Raw genomic sequence first — 15098 nt, 5'->3', positions numbered from 1 at the left:
TGCTGTACTGGCAAAAACAGCAAGCACCTTCCTATCCCAGTCACAACAATATGCTCATGAAATGTCCATTCCAGGACTAGCAGGATCACTCGAGTGATAATGAAGAAAGTTGTCTCAGGCTAGGATATTGAAAGCCACCCCATGCTACTCACCCTAATTTAACACTCTTTCTGTCAATAACACATATCATGGAAATAATTCTAGCTGGGAAGATGGGAATCCTTTGAAAAAAAAATTTTAATATGATGAGCAATAATTATAAAGGATGCTTTTTGCATGTGAACAAAAGCCTGGACACTTTGTTATATGATATTTCCTACATGAACAACAAAACAAAACATGTGTTAGAGAATTTCTTCTTCCTACTAAAAATGGGGCTTACAGAAAAAGGAGGCTCTTCTTATATGAATCTAGCCACTCCTTTACCAAAGGAGTCTGAGGAGTAACATTATCATTTGATCTCCAAAAAGTGCCGTGTAGGAGACCACCTGTTGGAACATACATTTCCTGCTGCCAGTACTAGGAGGTCTTATCCTCACACTTCCATTTGGTCATCAGATTAGGTAAGAAAGAGAGAGAAAAGTAGGAAAAAGAAGAAAATGGGAGAGGAGAGAAAAAGAGCGGGGAGGGGTGAGACTGATTATAGGAGAGAACAATAAATAAAGGAGAAAGAAGGTGACTTGCTTGTCCACCTTTGGTTCTATGGTCCTATGAGCCAAAATGCATACTCAGTGACGTGGTATCTCACAGAAACAGGGAAAAAGGGGTAAGCTGAGAGTGGTCAGGCCATGTTAATTTCTTTCCTGTACAAAGACAGTCTCTTGAGGACAAGGCCCTGCCTCCTGTAATGTAATATCATAGTCCAGATGAGAGAGTTTCCTTCGAGGGAAGTGGGTGTGAAGTTCAAAATGTTCATGTGGATATCCTTTGGACTGGACATGCTTCACCAAAGCTAATAGCTTAGCTTGCTCTGGAAGAGTGATTTGTTCTCTTTTTTCCATCTGGATACCGCAACATCAGCTGTGCTTTTGGTCCATTTACATCAATGCCCTCCAGTATTCCATCTGATTTTTCCGGTGGCATCTCCAATATTTCTAAATCCACGGCTGGCAATCCTTGGTGGTCTGTGGCTGTTCCGGGCTCAGTTCTGGCAGGGGGCTCAGCCAGTGACCTTCTGTTCTCCTCTTTTCTATGCCCCAAATCTTTGTGGGGAGACTTTCCAGACTTGGAAAGATGCTCTATCTCCTCTTCTTCATCAGAGCCACAAACGGATATGAACTCCTCACTGCCAGAACAAAAATTCAGACTCAGATTCTTCATCTGAGCGGCGATCCTGTTTCGCCTGTGTGTAATCAAAAGGAGGCTCTGCTCTAATGGCAGCTTCTAGCTGGCTGTCTTCACCTGCATCTATAGGGCTCTCCGAACAGGCACATTTTTTTTGTGGGGACTGCTAGAAAGTCCGTCTAGTTGCCCGTTTTCACACAGAAATCCCGTTACTTGGTCCAAGAAAGAAGAGAGGTCTAACAGGTACCACTCTACTACTAGCTTCTGACCTGCCCCAGAATCCAAGATGGAAACATAGGGTCAATCCCCTAGCTTATAAAATTGTATGTATCTCTGACTTTCCTCACTGTCGTGATAAACCTGCCAGAAAATGAAATGTTCCCGAATAATGTTCTCCACCTCTTCCTTGCTCCGTACCTGCCGGTTGAGGCACTGGCATGCAAAGTCTTGTACATTTTGACTGTTTATCGTCAGCCACTTACTCTGCGTGTGGCCACATCCTTTGGCTGTTTCTAAGCTGCCTTCATGCATCAAATCAATGCGTGGCCAGAAGAGATCCGCAAGGGTAGTTAGTTTCTTATCTAGTGCTCCTGCATTTCTCAATTCCTGTTCTTGCCGAATAGTTTCAGTTTGAAAATCCCGGAAACCACCAACTAGTGAACGTGCAGGCTGTCGTCTTTTAGGAGCACCAAACAAAGGTTCTAGTTCCACCAATGTTTCTTGCTTTTGAGAAACTGAGGCACGGACTTCCTCGTCTGTGTGAGATCTGACAGTGGAGACACTTGCTGAACTGGTACTGGGCCCCTCAGCCATTCCTCCACCATCCAAAACCATAGCGACTGCCATCGCCAGATTATGGTGGTCGGTTTCAAGCATGTTTCCCCACACTTTCAGTTGCACGGGTGATGGCGGTGAACTGATGAATTAACCCCTTCAGCGCCAAAGACGCCGTGCAGTCACCCCTTCTTACTGCTGCCCAACAACCTTTTGGTTCTTTTTTAAGATTTATATCTCTCTGTTTACATTGCCCATCTGTTCTTGCCATGCTGTCTTCTTTATCCATTAGAGCCCTTAGTATGCTAATGGCAGTTGGTTTACCTTCGTGGTCTGATCGTTCAAACATCCCTTCCATGTCTGGTTCTGATGCTCTTTAAATTTTCTTTGTCTTTGTCTTTTGGTATACCATGTACTTTTTTTCTTAATAGTTGACCATGTTGTACTGGGTAAGACGAACTGATACAAATAGGCCTTAGTAATGTAGGGGAAAGGTAGGCATTGTATAGTCCTATGATTAGGTCTTAATCTTTGAGTGAAACTATGCCCCTGGAATGTGGACTTCGTAAGAATTTCTCAGAGGTTTTTTTCCTCCTTAGGTGGGACAGAATGGCTTAAGTGGGCTGGACTGGGTGTTTTCTTTCTCCCACATCCGTTAGGCTCTGATACTACCTCAGCAGGTAAAGGCTTCGGATAATTAGCTTTCCCTGAGAGAAGGCCTTGTTAAGAACAACAGAATACTCGGGTATATTTCAAAATGATTCCCCCATCCTTCCCTGCCCCTTGCCAGAAGCAAAGATATTTTTTTCCTCTGATATTTACTGAGGAAACCTGATTAAGATCCTGGGGGTAAATCTCACAATATTGTGGGGTCCACTATAAACAGGTCTCCCTGGAGTTTTTAATTCTCAGAGTTTTCTGCACTCAGCCTCCAGTAATTCATCAGTTGCAGTTCAGGTTTTCCATCCGGGCACTGCTTCCCATGGTGGTTTCACTTTAAATCTCTTCTGGTAAGACGTGCCGGTCTGTGTCTCCAATCTTGAGGCTGCAGTTTTGCCCATGTCCTCCACTCTCTTACGGATCTAAAAGGAGGTGGTTTTTTTTCAGTGTGTTTAGCATTTTACCTGTTTTGGGGATGAAGTGGTGACTTCCAAACTTCGTATATGTGGAAGTGGAATTTGGAAGTCCAGGATTTTTTTTTTTTGAGGCTTTAATATGTAAACATATCAAGCACTGGAGCTGGGCATACATTAAGCATATATGTATTAGCTATAATTATTATATTTTAATGAATTATGATATAATTTAGCACATTACTGTATAGCATTACTATAATATATAGCTTTTGAATATATGCTATTTTTCTATTACTATATAAAGCATTAATATATCATAAAATATTCTATATATTATATAGTATTACTATTTTACTATACAAAATTACTTTTTATATAGTAGTAAGTAGCAGATCCCTTTTAAAAATAGATTTATTGAATTATACATACAAAACAATATACAAAAGACAACTAAATAAATAAGACAGATACGTTTTAATAAAGTGAGTGCATTTGTGTAAACAGTGCCCAGTTAAAAGAAGAGAATATTATTAGAGCCCCAGAAGCTCCTTTATGCCTCTTATAAGGAACAGTGACCCCTTCAATGGCACCACTTCTTTGACTTCTAACAGCTTATACTAGTTTTACCTGTTTTTGAAGTTTATATAATGCAAACAGTTTTCTTTTGTGACTGGCTTCATGTTCTTTACATTTTCTGTGCAGGATTTGTTTATGTCATATGTAGCAGTAACTCATTTATCTTCATTGCTGAATTGTGTAAATAAACTACAATTAATTTATTCATTTTTATCAGTCTTGTTACATTGGAAAAGACTGCTAAGATCATGTTCATTTGACATTCTGATACTGGACATGCTTGTATCATGTCTAATCTTTCTATAATTCACAATTCACCATAAAGATGATGTTTGTTTTGGGATTTTACAGACATTCTTTATCAAATTGACATTACCTCTATTCTTACTTTTCTAAAAAATTTTTAATGAATGAATATTGACTGTTATCAATGGCTTTACTGCATCTACTGATCATATTAATCATTGATTATTTTCCTCTGTTTTACTGTGATGAACAGAAATGTGATGAATTTGATGACTATATAATTTTAAAATTCATGAAAATAATAAGAAAATCTTTTTCCTCTATGAAAATAATTTATATGCAAAATATGCAATGATAAAATTTAAACTCTGATAATGATTTAAGAAAAATGATGTTTACATGGGTTTTCTGAAGAAGATCCACTGGAAAGTTAATATACGGGTTAATAATCTTTATCTACAGATGGATGAAAGAATGGTTCCCAATAAGCTATAGAATGGTTCTATGAAATTCAGTGTTTGTGACTTTGAGAAAAAGTTATAAAATCATGGCTTCCATCAATAAACAAAAAGAATTGATCTGTTAGGTGAATAAAATGTTAATTTTTTTGATCTGAGACCAAGTACACCACAAAAGGAAAGTATATGCTACCTGTAAAATACCGAGTTCCACATCATGATTTAAAGACAGTTTTACTATACCTACCTAAATTCAGAATTCAATATTACATGACATTCTGCTTTGGGGTTATAAAAGGTGGCAGGAATCCTCGATTAGAGAAAGGTGTGAGCAAACTAGATTATAGGGATTGCTTTGCAGTATATGAATGATACATTTGACAGGCAGATAAAATTTAAATTTTCTGGTTTTTTTTTTTTTTTTTTTTTCGGTACGCAGGCCTCTCACTGTTGTGGCCTCTCCCGTTGCGGAGCACAGGCTCCGGACGCGCAGGCGCAGCGGCCATGGCTCACGGGCCCAGCCGCTCCGCGGCATGTGGGATGTTCCCGGACCGGGGCACGAACCCGCGTCCTCTGCAACGGCGGGCGGACTCTCAACCACTGCGCCACCAGGGAAGCCCTAAATTTTCTCTTTTTGTTAAGGATTGTCCTTTACCTTTTTTCCTTAGAAATATCATTGTAATATCTCAGTAAGCTTACCAACATCCTCAACACAATAGTTTTTTAAAGAACTAAATGATCAGTAATTTTTTCCTAGACATTGGTTTTTATTGTGTGCCAAGCCACATACTGGGCATCATAGATTTGAGTAAGAAGATCCCTGCCCTCATGGAGATTCCATTCTAGTGCATATGTTTCCTAATGTTCAGAATTAGGGTTTCATGGCAGAAAAATCATTCTTAAGACAATTGTAATATTTTAAAATCCAAAGTGAAACAAAAAATTTAGTGTGAACCCTTAAATAATTTTTTAAAATTAATAAATAATTTTGATATGCCTTTCTTTTAAAAATAGAAAGGATTGAATTCTGGTGGGTTGGCTAAGGGTTGAATTTGAAATGGTGTTCTGTAATATTTGGTAGGAATAGATTCTGGTGACAGCTTACTGGGATTGAAGGCATAGGCTTTCCAAAATAGCAATCCAATGCTTTGTAAAGTTAAATCTAAATAGCTGGTGGGGAAAATCCAAAAATCCCTATAACAATATATATAGGATGGGCAGCTATAAAAGAAAACTCTCCCAATTGATTTATTGGCTTTCTGTGCTATCCACTAATTAGGACACAAAACTCTGTTATACAATTATGTATTATGCAATAAATGTATATTATTACTTTATGATATATATTATTCCTTTTTTTTGGTAGGGTAAAGTATGCCTATGGCTATATTTGTTTTAATATTTTAATGAAGTATTTTGGTAAAATAAATCCATCACTTGATTCCCATGCTGTACATTTTTCTGGCAATCTCTCACCATAAGAATAGTAGATATCCTACCTGTGAAAATGAAAAAGGAAAACATTTCCTTTAAATATAGAAATAGTTTTGATAAACTCAAGATGAATTTGGCAGCTCACTTACAGAAATAAAGACCCATCTATGAAAATATATTATCAAATACTTTAATTTATTTATCTATATTATGTGAGTTCCTTTTTTAGTGGCTTTCATATTTCCATCAGAGAATTTTATGAATTTCTTAAGCTTTTTCTTATTTTTAAAAAGGCTTGGGGACTTCCCTTGCGGTCCAGTGGTTAAGACTCCATGCTTCCATTGCAGGGGAACTTAGATCCCACATGCTGCGCTGCACGACCAAAAATAAAAATTTAAAAAAAATTTAAATAAATAAAAATAAATTTTAAAAAATTAAAGAAATAAATGTTTAAAAAATAATTTAACAATTTTTTAAAGTTTAAAAATATAAAAAGTCTTGGCAAAGAAATGTATTGTTGCTGTGTGACTTGAAGTGCTATTTTAATACAGAACACTCTAATTTCTGATTTATGAGGTTGATGAGATTCAGACTAGTCTTTCATTTTATTTATCTAGTATTTTTCTTTATAATATAACATGGAATCAAAAATATCTTCCTAAGCCTCAGTAAAATATTGTCTCAAGCTATGATTTTCTCTAACTCAAAATGTCTTGAATATTTCAGTTTAAAAGAAACCACTCAGCCATGAGAGAGATGCTATTGAAATGTAACTATTTTAATGTTTTAATTCTTTGAATCTTACTTTGCCTAGATTTCCCTGAAGTTAGTGGGCCTCATCTGTGTAAAATTTCTTAGATGGCTTGAATTTATACTCTAGCATTGGGAACTCTGCCTACTTTAACAGGGCACTCAACCAGCCTTGCAGAAGTAGTGTACAGAGATTTGTACCGTCTTTGAATATTCATTTCACATAGTTGCTGATTCTTAAGAATGTGGCATGAATAGAATTTCTTGAAAACTGTGCCTTCAAAAGAATCTACTTTAGGACTGCATCATTACCATAGGAATTTACAGTAAAGGCGCTGTTGTTTTTAGGAAGGAAAAAATAAAGCATGTAAATTAACATTTTGCTTAGTCCCACCATACGGATATATACATTAAATGAATGAGAAAAAAAATAGAAGCATTATTTTCTTATTATATATGTTTATTTAAAATTATGCAATATAATTTCTGATCTTGTTACATTAAAAAGTCAGTAGAATATTTAAACTTTGAACCTTTGTACTGGGAATGTTTATATTTGCTTTCTCTGAAATAAAATTGTAATTTTAAGGCATGCCTCTAGTCTAGTTAATTTTTCCTAGGGATTCATATCTATAGTTTGTCCTTTGGTAATGGTGTGCTACTGGATACAATAAACTGTAAAGGGTTTTTCTTTCATGTCTGGCTAATTGGGTTTCAGAGCATGTACTTCCACATAACTTTACAGTAAAAAATAACTTATTATGAAAATGATATTTTTAATCAAAGATATTTTGCAAGTGATTATAGACATAAAAGTATAATATGGAGAAAAGTTATCAAAGTTTCATTATGCTCCAACTTTTAACTGTTACTTATTTTATTTAATGAAATATAGAGTTTTGAACTTGCAATGTAAATGTTAGTCAGGTCTGAAATTTGGTGAGGTATTCAAACTTCAATTCTCCTTCCCCTTCAAAATCAAACCAAACCAAATCAAATCAAACAAAACAAAACTAGCTGTTTGCTAAAGCAAACATATGGTAAACCGTAGATAAGCACCTAATTATCATCATGGCTTTATGAAGAGGCATTGGAGAAAAGTTCTTTTCTTTATCAGCTTCACCACTCCTTACTAAAGTTTTCTATGTAGTGACCCATATTCCAATATCCTATTTCTCAGTCTTTATATTTTGAATCACAAGAGAAAAAAAGAAGAAATATATTGCTTTTTCCTTCTTCACTTAAGACTTTGAGTCACCTACCTTCTAGCTAGCACATGAAAAATCAAATAATTAACTTACTGATAGTTTATTTTATTAAATTATGCATTTTATAATCTATACCTAATGCCATAAATGAATTTCAACATTCTTAGTAAAGTTTCTTTCTTTAAATTAAAGAACCAGGTCTACATGCTTTTTTGAATGTATTTAACTTGTTTTGACCAGAAGAGAATAGATTCAAATGGTTTTTTGTGTGTGTGTGCCAAGTCTCTTCACAACTACCAAAATAACGATTACATTAAGAATGAAAAATAACATACTTTATCAGTTTCCAGCCATAATAAAATCATGAGGTTAAATGTTTCCTTCCATATAGGAGGTGATTTTGTTATTAGTATTCTGAGATCACTGGAGTATTGAACAATTGCAGTTTTCCAGCTATATTTCTGAAAAGTTGTAAAAATGTCTAGAACTAGGACCAATATAGCAAATGCTATTTTAAAAGCTTCCTGACATTTAGGAACAAATGCCTAGTTTCCTTATTGTCTTAGTTTGGGGTTCCCCCCAAAGCAGACATGAGATAAAAACTTGGATTGCAGGTATGCATTTAGTATGTGATTCAAAGAAATAAAAATGAGGGAGTAGGGGAAATTATACTGCGAAAAAGAAAAAGCCAATATAGGGTATGTTAATGAGTGGGGGTATTGGGGCTCAATTCTGCTGGGCACCCTCTGAGATAGCGTGTTGGTTGTGCCTCAGAATTGTCTCATTGAGGAATAGGGAAGCACAATATCTGTTCTCCACAGCTTCAGGTGAACCCAGAGCTGAGCTAAGGGAATATGGAATGCTTTATCCAAATAGAATCCACTAATATCTACTTCTTGCCATGCTCAAATATGCTTGTGTCCAATATAGAGTCTACTCTGTGACTGTGACAGGCATTTAAAAATGATGGCTGTTCTCAATGTCTAAAATAAAAGCGTGAAATAAAAAGGTTAGTAAGATCTGTCTGCTACTACAAATAGAGGCCATAATTGATATTTAACACCTTTCTCTAACTCCCATTTTAAATATCCATCAACCTAGTGAGCATTTATTTCTACTGTTTTAGTTCCACTGCATTAGGGTGACACAGATCTTCACTCCTGAGGTTTCTAAGCCTCCAGTTACATTGTCATTATCAGTCCGTGATCACTATAAAAGCTCATTTACTCTCATTAGAAGTATAGAAACATTGAGGTATCCCAGTGAATCACCCACACTCCAGACATATTTCTCCATGCCCTCATTTTATAGTAGCATCTCTAGCACCTCATTGTATGAGTTATGAGAATATGCCTCTCAATACTCTGACTGCTGGGAGATTTAATGATCTGAGCTCTAAAATTAAGCGCATCCTTCCTTTGGCCTACATTCAGCCAATAGGGATAGTGAGTCAGACGCATCCCTGAGAAGTGCAGGACTCCTCTGGCAAACAACTCTGACTCAAGGACTCCCTGACAGCCTTGCTAAACTTTATTGCACCGTGCCTGAGACACTTCCACCCAGTCTTCCTTCTTTCTCTCTCTCTTGTACTTGGGATTAAATCTTCATCATAGTCTGATAGCTCTCCCTGCCTCCTCTTTACTCCTTTCTAATTTTCCCTCATAGACATTGCCATATTAAATCTCTTTCATGGCTATCCTATCTTGGCGTCTGTCTTGGAGAACCTCATATCACACAAGTGGCATCAGGGCAATAAATGTTACAGAAGATTCTTTAGCAGAGATAGAGAAGGATGGCTGTTTAACACAGGAGTATAGATGTCTTGCATCATTTGTGGACATCTCCAAAGGGCCATTTTGGCTTTGGAACTCTTTCTCCACTCCCGTCGCTTACGGTCTTTTTTGCAACCTAATCATCACAATTCAACTTCTTCCTCTTCCCAGTCCTGCTTTGTCACTGCGATTCTGGTGTGGTTCCTGATAGCCCTCTTCAATAAACAGTTTGCACGAAAATCTCCATTTTGGGGAGCCCAACCTATGGCTATAATGCAAACATCCTCCTCTATCTCGACTATGGAGTCTTCTATAAAGTCTACATTATCCATTAATGCTGTTATCTAAGACAACTTTTCATAGGACTTAAAGAAGAGTTGAACTAGAGATTTGGATTTATGTAAGCCAGAGATACACTAAAATTAAAGAGATCTTTGGAGAATGAATTTTGTTAATTTGCACAAAAAGTTCATGAAGGTTTCCCAAGGTGTGGGCTTGGGGAGGGATTGAGGGAAGAATATCAAGCTCAAGAGAGCCTCGAACTGACATCAGAATAGTAATTTGATAATAATAAATCTATGATATTAAATTGTTAGAGAATTTCTGCATAGACTGTAATGTACTTGGAACCAGCACACCAGTGAGAAATTAAGGCTGAAGATTAGGCTTGTGTGCTTTTTGCACAGAGATAAGAGTTGAGGACATTAAAAAATAAATGTACTTTCAAAGAAAACATTTAGTTCAAAATTGCTGGCAACATTTTCTAAATTTGTAACCCTAACCTCACTTTGACATTCTCCACTTTTATTTACTGCTTTGCTATTCTTCTTAGCTCTTTTTTACATTTAACCTACTGTGTATTTTAGTTATTAATCTTGTTTATTGTTTGCCTACCTCATCTGTAGTATAATTTCTATGAGGGCAAATTTTTGTCTTGATATCACTATGGAATCCCCAGAACCTAGAATAATGCCTGGCTCATTGTAGAGTCTCAATGATTATTTGAGAATAAATGAATATGTATGAGTAAGTTTCAGAAGAACTTGGATAAAAGGAGTTATATGACAGAAGTTGGTATTTTTCCCTGAAGTGGAAGGCAGTTTATTTGTACCGCCCCCCAAAAAAGAACAGTGTGCTAGATCTGAAATTTAAGTAAGAAATATAAGTTTCACTCTAGCTTACATGTAAAATGTATTAATAGTGCTTTTCAAACTTTACTCCACTTACAAATCATCTGACAATCTTGTTAAAATATGACTTTTTCTTCAGTTGTTCTAAACTGTGACCTGAGATTCAGCATTTCTAAAAAAAATATACATTATGAGAATGCTGCTGGCCCAAGGTCACATTTTGAGTTGTAGGTAAGTTGCTAAGGAAATCAGCATGTGGCGTATATAGGTAGATAGTGTGGCATATGGGGAACAACTTTGGGTATGAATCATAAGATTGGGTCTGTGACCTAATGATGATACTAACTAGCTTAATATTTTGTGGGTTATTGTGAGTTATTGTGAGAAGCATACCCTTCTCACTCCCCCATCCTGAAGTCCATTCTCTACATCTGTGTCTTTATTCCTGTCCTGCCCCTAGGTTCTTGAGAACAATTTTTTTTTTGTTTTAGATTCCATATATATGTGTTAGCATACAGTATTTGTTTTTCTCTTTCTGACTTACTTCACTCTGTATGACAGATTCTAGGTCCATCCACCTCACTACAAATAACTCAATTTTGTTTCTTTTTATGGCTGAGTAATATTCCATTGTATATATGTGCCACATCTTCTTTATCCATTAATCTGTCAATGGACACTTAGGTTGCTTCCATGTCCTGGCTATTGTAAGTAGTGCTGCAATGAACATGTGGTACATGACTCTTTTTGAATTATGGTTTTCTCAGGGTATATGCCCAGTAGTGGGATTGCTGGGTCATATTGTAGTTCTATTTTTAGTTTTTTAAGGACCTCCAAACTGTTCTCCATAGTGACTGTATCAATTTACATTCCCCCCAACAGTGCAGGATGGTTCCCTTTACTCCACACCCTCTCCAGCATTTATTGTTTGTAGATTTTTTGATGATGGCCATTCTGACTGGTGTGAGGTGATACCTCATTGTAACTTTGATTTGCATTTCTCTAATGATTAGTGATGTTGAGCATCCTTTCATGGATTTGTTGGCAATCTCTACACCTTCTTTGGAGAAATGTCCATTTAGATCTTCTGCCCACTTTGGATTGGGTTGTTTGTTTTTTTGTTATTGAACTGCATGAGCTTCTTGTAAATTTTGGAGATTAGTTCTTTGTCTGTTGCTTCGTTTGCAAATATTTTCTCCCATTCTGAGGGTCGTCTTTTCATCTTGTTTATGGTTTCCTTTGCTGTGCAAAAGCTCTTAACTTTCATTAGGTCCCATTTATTTATTTCTGTTTTTATTTCCATTTCTCTAAGAGGTGGATCAAAAAGGATCTTGCTGTGATTTATGTCATAAAGTGTTCTGCCTAGGTTTTCCTCTAAGAGTTTTATAGTGTCCAGTCTTACATTTAGGTCTTTAATCCATTCTGAGTTTATTTTTGTGTATGATGTTAGGGAGTGGTCTAATTTCATTCTTTTACATGTAGCTGTCCAGTTTTCCCACCACCACTTACTGAAGAGGCTGTCTTTCCTCCATGTATATTCTTGGCCCCTTTATCAAAAATAAGGTGACCATATGTGCATGGGATTATCTCTGGGCTTTCTATCCTGTTCCATTGATCTATATTTCTGTTTTTGTGCCAGTACCATACTGTCTTGATTACTGTAGCTTTGTAGTATAGTCTGAAGCCAGAGAGCCTGGTTCCTCCAGCTGTTTTTCTTTCTCAAGATTGCTATGACAACTAGGGGTCTTTTGTGTTTACATACAAATTTTGAATTTTTTTATTCTAGTTCTGTGAAAAATACCATTGGTAGTTTGATAAAGAATGCATTGAATCTGTAGATTGCTTTGAGTAGTATAGTCATTTTCCCAATGTTCATTCTTCCAATCCAGGAACATGGTATATCTCTCCATCTGTTTGTATCATCTTTAATTACTTTCATCAGTGTCTTATAGTTTTCTGCATACAGGTCTTTTGTCTCCTTAGGTAGGTTTATTCCTAGGTATTTTATTCTTTTTGTTGCTGGTAAATGGGAGTGTTTCCTTAATTTCTCTTCCAGGTTTTTCATTGTTAGTATATAGGAATGCAAGAGATATCTGTGCATTAATTTTGTATCCTGCTACTCTACCAAATTCATTGATTAGCTCTAGTAATTTTCTGGTAGCATCTTTAGGATTCTCTGTGTATAGTATCATGTCATCTGCAAACAGTGACAGTTTTGTTTGTTTGTTTGTTTTTTGTTTTGTTTTTTTGTGGTACGCGGGCCTCTCACTGTTGTGGCCTTTCCCGTTGCGGAGCACAGGCTCCGGACGCGCAGGCTCAGTGGCCATGGCTCACGGGCCCAGCCGCTCTGCGGCATGTGGGATCTTCCCGGACCGGGGCACGAACCCGTGTCCCCTGCATCGGCAGGCGGATTCTCAACCACTGCGCCACCAGGGAAGCCCAACAGTGACAGTTTTACTTCTTCTTTTCTGATTTGGATTCCTTTTACATCTTTTTCGTCTCTGATTGCTGTGGCTGAAACTTCCAAAACTATGTTGAATAATAGTGGTGAGAGTGGGCAACCTTGTCTTCTTCCAGTTCTTAGTGGAAATAGTTTCAGTTTTACACCATTGAGAACGATATTGGCTGTGGGTTTGTCATATATGGCCTTTATTATGCTGAGGTAATTTCCCTCCATGTCTACTTTCTGCAGAGTTTTTAATCATAAATGGATGTTGAATTTTGTCAAAAGCTTTTTCTGTATCTATTGACATGATCATACAGTTTTTATCCTTCAGCTTCTTAATATGGTGCATCACATTGATTGATTTGCATATTTTAAAGAATCCTTGCATTCCTGGGATAAACCCCTCTTGATCATGGTGTATGATCCTTTTAATGTGCTGCTGGAGTCTGTTTGCTAGTATTTTGTTGAGGATTTTTGCATGTATGTTCATCAGTGATATTGGCCTGTAGTTTTCTTTTTTTGGTAACATCTCTGCCTGGTTTTGGTATCAGGGTTATGGTGGTATTATAGAATGAATTTGGGAGTGTTCCTCCCTCTGCTATATTTTGGAAGAGTTTGAGAAGGAAATATGTTAGCTCTTCTCTACATGTTTGGTAGAATTCGCCTGTGAAGCCATCTGGTCCTGGGCTTTTGTTTGTTGGAAAATTTTAAATCACAGTTTCACTTTCAGTGCTCGTGATTGGTCTGTTTATATTTTCTATTTCTTCCTGGTTCAGTCTTGGAAGGTTGTACTTCTCTAAGAATTTGCCATTTCTTCCAGGTTGTCCATTTTATTGGCATATAGTTACTTGTAGTAGTCTCTCATGATCCTTTGTATTTCTGCAGTGTCAGTTTTTACTTTTCCTTTTTCATTTCTAATTCTGATGATTTGAGTCTTCTCCCTTTTCTTGTTGATGAGTCTGGCTAATGGTTTATCAATTTTGTTTATCTTCTCAAAGAACCAGCTTTTAATTGTATTGATCTTTGCTATAATTTCCTTCCTTTCTTTTTCATTTATGTCTGATCTGATCTTTATGATTTCTTTCTTTCTGCTAACTTTGGGTTTTGTTTTGTTTTTTTCTTTCTTTAATTCCTTTTGGTGTAATGTTAAGTTGTTTATTTGTGATGTTTCTTGTTTCTTGAGGTAGGATTGTATTGCTATAAACTTCCCTCTTAGACTTGCTTTTGCTGCATCCCATACTTTTTAGGTCGTCATGTTTTCATTGTCATTTGTTTCTAGGTATGTTTTGATTTCCTCTTTAGTTTCTTCAGTAATCTCCTGGTTATTTAGCGGCATATTGTTTAGCCTCCATATGTTCATATTTTTTACAATTTTTTTCCTGTAATGGATATCTAGTCTCATAGCATTGTGGTTGGAAAAGATACTTGATATATTTTCAATATTCTTAAATTTACCAAGGCTTGATTTATGACCCAAGATATGAGCTATCCTGGAGAATGTTCCATGAGCACTTGAGAAAAATGTGTATTCTGTTGTTTTTGGATGGAATGTCCTATAAATATCAATTAAGTCTATCTTGTTTAATGTGTCATTTAAAGCTTGTGTTTCCTTATTTATTTTCATTTTGGTTGGTCTGTCCATTGGTGAAAGTGGGGTGTTAAAGTCCCTCACTATTACTGTGTTACTCTTGATTTCCTCTTTTATAGCTTTTAGCATTTGCCTTATGTATTGAGGTGATCCTATATTGGGTGCATAAATATTTAGAATTTTGATATCTTCTTCCTGGTTTGATCCCTTGATCATTATGTAGTGTCCTCCGTCTCTTATAACACTCTTCATTTTAAGTCTATTTTGTCTGATATGAGGATTGCTACTCCAGCTTTCTTTTGATTTCCATTTGCATGGAATATCTTTTTCCATCCCCTCACTTTCAGTCTGTATGT

At 36.4% G+C, this 15098-nt stretch overlaps 1 pseudogene; it reads right to left on the bottom strand.

Annotated features, from left to right (window-relative positions):
- Positions 1-791: 791 nt before the first annotated feature.
- Positions 792-2416, bottom strand: LOC131758816 (UBX domain-containing protein 7 pseudogene; annotated as a pseudogene).
- Positions 2417-15098: the final 12682 nt, after the last annotated feature.

Source organism: Kogia breviceps, chromosome 6 (assembly GCF_026419965.1).
Source record: "Kogia breviceps isolate mKogBre1 chromosome 6, mKogBre1 haplotype 1, whole genome shotgun sequence".
Classification (NCBI taxonomy): Eukaryota; Metazoa; Chordata; class Mammalia; order Artiodactyla; family Physeteridae; genus Kogia; species Kogia breviceps.
The sequence above is the reverse complement of the archived record's forward strand: the minus strand, read 5'-3'. Positions and strand labels throughout refer to the sequence as shown.